Here is a 7,848-nt window from a genome sequence, read left to right as displayed (position 1 = left end):
TTTGCCATTGCACATCAGGATGAGCCTCCATGTTGGAACCAAGGCCAAACAAAATTGGCTCGTGAATTTTGCTTCAATTTTGGACCATTTGTTCTTTGTTATGAACTTGATTGAACGAAAAAGAACCAGGTCAAAAGGGCTTGTGGTTAGGAAATGGCAACATGCTAAAGTATGGGTTATGACATGATTTTTGGGCATGGTATGCATGTTGGACCAGCTTGGCCGATAGCAAAATTGAACCCCTTCCTCGATGAATTAGGTCTTGAACATTGAAACAAAGTTGGAGAGGAAGTTATTTAGGACATTTGGCTCAAAGGGGAACATAAAAATATTGAAAAATGAATAAGTTATGGTCTTTGGAACTTCCCATGGGCCATTTCTGCCAAAATGTGACCAACTAACATGACCTAGTTTTAGGGTTTTTGTGATTTCTTGCTTTTAAATCCACAATGATGGATGTTTTAACCTCAAATAATCATATCATGATGGGAAATGAAGTTTGGGCCTTTGTGGATTGGTTTTAGGTCAAATTGGTGGGTGGATCAATTCATGGAGAGTTGAAAAATTATGTATGAACCAACTACTTGCAACATGGATTGAATGGATGTTTGAATTGTTGATTTGGATTGTAATGGACATGAAATGATTTTGAATGAATGGTAGGGTGATTGGATGGTCAAAAATGATCAAGTTGAATGGTCAAGAAGCCCCCAAATTAAGGTTTCTTGAGCCACAAGTTTCATTAAGAACCATGGTCAAATGAATTAGGGTTTGAGTTGTGGGGGTCCAATTGAGATGTTAAAGGTCATGGGGAATGAACAAACTTTGGATTTGAGGGGTACTTGATGGCATGGTCAAGATACAAGGTGAATTATGACTTGTACAAGCCAAAAGGAAGGTCAAGAGCTAGGGTTTGGTCCTTGGGTGTCCAGATGAATCTTGAAGCTTTTTCCAAAGGGGACTCACCACCCAGATTGGACTTGGCGAGTGAGTGAGATGTCTTGAATGATCCTACAAGCTTTGTGGGATGCTTGGGGATGATATTAGGGTTAATGTGGCTTGGGCACACCCTAACATGACCAGATGATCATGTGGCTTTGCATATGAACCCCATGCCTTGGGCTTGTGGAGTTTTGTGACCATTAAGTATAAATGCATATGAGATGTATGTATGAGATGTATGCTTAAGGTTTAGGGTTCAAGAATATGATATGGGGTAGGGAAAATTTGAGGGTATGACAACTGCATACAGTGGAAAAACTTGAAACTTCACATCGATGTGCTTGGTTACCTTCAGCACTTTGACTTCTCCGCACTCGATTATCCCTCTGAAAAAATGAAGCCTTACATCGATGTGCTTGATTCTCTCATGATAGGATGAATTCTTCGACAGGTGTATAACACCTTGACTATTACATTTAATAGTGATAACTCGACCTTGAAGTTTCATCTCCTTACCAAAACCTTCAAGCCACAATGTTTTTTTCACAACTTCAGCGAGGGCGATATATTCCACTTCAGTGGTTGATAAGGCAACAACTTTATGAAGTGTTGCTTTCCAACTAATTGTTGTGCCAAACATAGTGAACACATAACCAAAAATAGATTTTATAGAATTCATACAACCTGCATAATCGTAGTCGACATACCCTTCGATTTCTGCTTTACTATTTTCACCACATGCTCCACCATAAATCAGGTCTATGTTTAGAGAACCATGTATGTACCTTAAAATCCACTTACAACTGACTATTCTGGCTCCAACAGGTTTCTTGATCAGTTCCCAAGTGTTTTTATCATGAAGATACTTCATTTCATCATCCATGGCCTTCATCCATTCAGTCTTATTTCGACTCCTCATAATTTCGTTATAGTCTCTAGGTTCTTTATCTAGAACCTCACTTGCATAAATTAAGGAATAAGCTATGAGATATGCATACCCAAGTCTTTGAGGTGGTTTGATGACTCTTCTCGACCTATCTCTTTCCAATAGGTAGTGATTGACAATTTCCTCAACTTCCTCAGTATCATCAGCATCTTGTGCTTCTTCTTCGACTTGATTTGGGATACGCAATTCAGCATCGACATGCTCCACATCAACATTAATGTCTTCATGTTCCAACTCTTCTTCAAATGTCTGTGCACTTCGTCTAATGTCATCAGTTTTCTTGAAAGTCATCTCAGCTTCATTAAAAACTACATCTCGACTAGTGATACACCTCATGTGGCCTAGATCTACGAACCATATCCTATAAGCTTTGACTCCTTTAGGATATCCCATGAATATGCATCTCAGAGCTCTAGGTTCGAACTTGTCTTGCCTAATGTGAGCATAGCCTATGCATCCAAATACTTTAAGTTTGTCGAGATCTGGTGGGTGTCCTGATCAAACTTCTTCAGGTGTTTTTGTTGGTGTAAGCCCTAGAGGCCAATACATTTTGGTACTTATATCGAATAATAAAAGGCATTCTCTTTATTATGGTTGATTAATAAAGTCCCTGGAATAGATAGTCCGTTTAATGTATTAAGTGTGACTTAATCATGAGAACACATTAAACATAAGGACACTATTCCTAAAGTATCCGTAGTCGAGCTTTAGTGTGAAGTGGGATAACATTAAAGCATTAAGACTATTATGTTTGTAGACTGATGATCACATCTCATGGATCATGGATAAAGAGTTATCAAGTCTTAAACATAGGTATGAATATTATGAGTAATATTTATACCGGATTGACCCGCTATGAGAATACTATATAGAAAGTTATGCAAGGTGTCATAAGTTATTCTCATGGTGATAATAGTGTATTCCACTCTCCGACCTGAAACCACTATGGATCCTAGATGTAGAGTCGAGTGCTTTATTGCTGATCCAACGTTGTCCGTAACTGGATAACCATAAAGACAGTTGATGGGTACTCCACAAAGCATGCTGAGGGACATGAGTGACCTAGATGGAATTTGCCCATCCTGCATAACAGGATAAATGTCTATGGGCCCAATATTGAACTGGACAAGGATGACACGGTCTATGCCTTGTGTTCAATATAGACATGAGGGCAAAAGGGTAATTATACACATAAGTATTATCACAGAAGGAATTGTCAGATCACATGACATTTTCGTGTCTTGGGTAGCAGTGATGTGTTGCTAGATACCGCTCACTGTTTATTATGTTAAATGTGTGATTTAATATAATTGTCAACGTCACGAAAACCTACAGGGTCACACACAAAGGACGGATTGATGAGAGATAGAGTAACTAAGGAATACCGTAAGGTACGGTGCCCTTAAGTGAGTTATAGAGCATCGTAAGGTACGATGTACTTGAGTAGAATACGAAATATGGTAAGGTACCATGAGCTTAAGTGATTTTGGGCATATTATAAGATATGGGCCAAAATACACTTAAGTGGGCTTTTAGCTTGAAGCCCACACAAGTGGCTCTATAAATAGAACCCTTGTGCAGAAGCAAAAATTGGCGGTTGCATTATTTTCGTTTTCTCTCTCACTCTCTCTCTCTCTCACTCAAAGCCTTCATTCGTACCAGCTAGCACTGAGATTGAAGGAACCCGTTCGTGTGGACTGAGTAGAGACGTTGTCATCGTTCAACGTTCGTGATCGCTTCGTGGATCTGCATCAAAGGTTTTGATCGTCACAAGAGATCTGCACCAAAGGTTTCGATCATCACAAGAGGTAAATATTCTATCACTGATCATGACCATTCGTAAGGATCTCTAAAGGAGAAAATTTTAATTTCCGCTGCGCTTTGGGTCGCAATTCTCCTTCAGTGGTATCAGAGCCACTTACGAAACCATGACTCGGATAGCTGTTTAAATTTCTGTATTAATATGATTAAAAGACAGAAAGAATCAATTAATTAAACGGGCAATTAAATTTGGCATCATGAGTGTATAAGTTGGATGATTGATGTTGACTATGCTTTGGAATCCGACATTAGTATGGTGAAGCAGCGATACATCGATCGTCCATAGGTTACGCAATTGAGACCGATCAACTTATATATGATATAAGTAATCCTAATGCAAAATACGGTATATGTGATATACTGTTTCTGTTTCGTTCATTCGAACACTAAATGATTGTTTTCCTTTGAGCGATCAATGGTCATTTGCTTCGGAATCCGACATTAGTATGGTGAAGCAATGACCTGTTGATCAATCATACTGAATCAACAATCGAGGTGTGTTTGACGGTCTGAAATTGGCGCATTAGGGTTGGTGACGGCGCAAGGGTTGTGCCGTCAAAGAGTTGTGAATTTAGGGCTTTTGGAACACGTCTGTTGACTGTTTCAAAGTTTGTTATTTTGGCTGCGTGAAGCTCGTGTGACGAGCGTGTTGACTGTTTCAAAGTCTGTTATTTTGGCCGCGTGAAGCTCGTGTGACGAGCGTAACATGCGTAACAAATTGGATGTGTGACGGTCGTAACACGCCCATGACGGTCGTAACAAGGACGCGTTTTTTGTTTTTGACTTGTGACGGTCGTAACGTGTCCTGTGACGCTCGTCACACTCACATGGCCTGTGACGGTCGTCACACACCTGTGATGGTCGTCACACTCACAGAGTCAAAAATTTTGGGGTCTCTGTTTTGTGCCTGCGCAAGAGTTGTGTGGATGCAAAAACAATGTCCATTTCAAATGAATTGTTCATTAAAATTTTGGACAGGGGCGCTGCCCCTCCAACCCCGCAAGGGCGCTGCCCCTTGACCCCATCCGCTGATCGGTCAGCGGAACCACCGTCCGCTGACCGGGCAGCGGAAACCCCGGCTAACTCTGCGTAGTGTGATCGGTCGCCGAAATTTAATTTGGTTTTAATTAATTAAAGGAATTAAAATTTAATAATAACAATGTGTTTATTATTATTGCCTTGTGGTGATCAGTTATGGCCTTAGTTGTCCTTTATTTTGTTTTGGGTTTTTAAATACGACCTGCGTGTCGTGCCTCTCCTTTTGATCTCTTAATGTAAATTCTTTTCTCATCTCAAACCCTCGTATGTAAAACGAGTTTCTTCTGGAATGTAATGTTATGAATAAAGAGATGAAGACAATGTTATGAAGAAAGAGAAGATTTCAATATCAAAAGAGGACAATCTTGAAGATCTTGCTTGGAGAAGCTTAGAGAAGAATTCAATATTAAAGGAGGACAACCTTGAAGATCTTGCTTGGAGAAGCTTAGATCGTTGTAGGTTAGCTTAGGTTCTCTCATTGGCTTGGGAGAACAATTGCGCTAGGGGCCATAACTGTTTCATTTTGTTTGTATGTATGTTGATGCATGTGAATGTATGTTGATGCATGTGAGAGACGATTTATATGATAAACAAGCCGGTGAGATCATAACAATTGCAATTCCCTCAAACTAAATATTAAGTTTATGCTTTCCAAGTTTTAACACTCATCAAGACTAGTAATGGATAATGTAGGTTTCGCCTACGCGAGGTGCATGATCTATATATTAGTAAGGTGCGATGGGATAATTGTAATATCCAACTGTTAAAACAATGGGTCAAACTTAACTAAACAAATTATAATAAGATTATATATATGTTTAGAAGCAAGAGTTGGGAATAATCCATATGATGGATTGGAATAAGGAGTTATTCACCCAACTGAAATATTCGAGAGTTGTATGAGATACAATTGGAAGGAGTTCCTACCTAAATAACCTAGTTTTGTGTAATCCGCCTACGCGGACTTAGAACGAAGTGAAATATGGATCTCGACCCACTAGAAAATCTTCCAACGGGATTTTCCGAATCAAATGATGAGGGTCATTTGTTTTGAGTAAAATAGTGGGAGCATATTTGATTAAAGGCCTAATTAAATATGTCAATGATACTTATATTTTCTTAATCCTTATGTAGATAACCATGACAGCAAACACCTCTAACAACATCTTGCGATCAATCCTTGACAAAGAAAAATTGTCTGGGACAAATTTTCTGGATTGGCACCGAAACCTGAGGATTGTCCTCAAACATGATAAAAAGCTGTATGTCTTGGAGACACCTGTTCCTGAAGAGGAACCTCCTAGTTCTGCACCTAAGGCAGAAAGAGATGCCTATAAGAAGCATGTCGATGATGCCAATGAAACTGCTTGTCTCATGCTGGCTACCATGAACTCAGAATTGCAAAAGCAACATGAGAACATGTCAGAGTTCGATATGATCGAACACCTGAAGCTGCTCTATCAAGAGCAAGCAAGGCATGAGAGGTTTGAAGTTTCAAAAGCCCTTTTCCAAAGCAAGTTAGCTGAGGGAGCCCCCGTAGGTCCCCATGTACTCAAGATGATTGGGTATGTGGAAAACCTTGAGAGATTGGGTTTTCCCCTCGAAAAGGAACTTGCGACTGATTTGATCTTGCAATCGTTGCCAGATAGTTTCAGTCAATTTGTCCTAAATTTCAATATGATTGATATGGACAAATCTCTTCCTGAACTGCTCGCCATGTTAAGAACTGCCGAGCAGAATATGAAGTCAAAAGGGAAGTCCATTCTGATGATCGGAAATGGAAAGAGACAGAACAAAAGGCCCACCAAGCAGGGTGATAAAGGGAAAGGCAAGGAAATTGCCAAACCCAAACCCACCGTTGCTGCTTTAAAGCCTAGTGGAGGCATAGCAAAAGAAGGCACCTGCTTCCATTGCGGTAAGACCGGACACTGGAAGAGGAACTGCCCAAAGTACCTGGAAGATAAGAAGAATGGAGTAGAGACTTCAACTTCAGGTATTTTTGTTATTAACTTATCTACTTCTGCATCATGGGTATTAGATACTGGATGTGGTTCTCACATTTGTACAAATGTGCAGGGGCTGAAAGGGAGTAGAGATTTGGCAAAAGGTGAAGTTGACCTACGAGTTGGCAATGAAGCAAAGGTTGCTACTTTAGCCGTAGGATCTTATGTATTGACTTTACCTAGTAGTTTTATAATTCAGTTAGAGAACTGTTATTATTAGCAGGAATATTATTTCCATTTCTTGTTTGGACAAGTTTGGTTTTTCATTTATAATAAAGAACAATTGTTGCTCAATTTGTTTGAATGATATATTCTATGCTACTGCACAAATGAGCAATGGACTATATGTCCTTGATCTCGAAATGCCTACTAATAACATTAATACTAAAAGGGTGAAACCTAACGGGTTAAAACCAACTAGGTAAGAATATTAAAACTCTTCGATCAGATCGAGGTGGTGAGTATTTAAGCCTAGAGTTTGATGACCATCTGAAAGAGTGTGGGATCCTATCCCAACTCACTCCTCCTGGAACACCCCAATGGAATGGTGTGTCTGAGAGAAGAAATCGAACCCTGTTAGACATGGTCCGATCCATGATGAGTCACGCCGATCTTCCAAACTCCATTTGGGGACATGCACTATTGACAGCAGCTTACACACTTAACCGTGTTCCATCCAAAAGGTTGAGAAGACACCATATGAGATATGGAGTGGTAAGAAACCACATATGTCTTACATGAAGATTTGGGGTTGCGAAGTTTATGTGAAACGACAAATTTCAACTAAGCTTGAGCCCAAATCTGACAAATGCTTATTTGTGGGGTATCCTAAAGAAACAAGAGGGTATTACTTCTACAATCCTTCTGAGGGCAAAGTGTTTGTCGCTCGAACTGGAGTTTTCCTAGAAAATAATTTTATTTCCAAAGGAACCAGTGGGAGGAAAGTAGAGCTTGAAGAAATTCAAGAATCACAAAGCATCGACACACCTATGGAGGAATTGGAGCAGGAAACACAAGTAGTTGTGTAAGAGCAACCTGCTCAAGTAGAACAAGACCAGCGTAGGTCAGGCAGGATACGTCACCTACCTGAGATATATG

The sequence above is a fragment of the Lathyrus oleraceus genome, chromosome 4, assembly GCF_024323335.1.
Source record: "Lathyrus oleraceus cultivar Zhongwan6 chromosome 4, CAAS_Psat_ZW6_1.0, whole genome shotgun sequence".
Lineage (NCBI taxonomy): Eukaryota > Viridiplantae > Streptophyta > Magnoliopsida > Fabales > Fabaceae > Lathyrus > Lathyrus oleraceus.
This window is presented reverse-complemented; position numbering follows the sequence as displayed.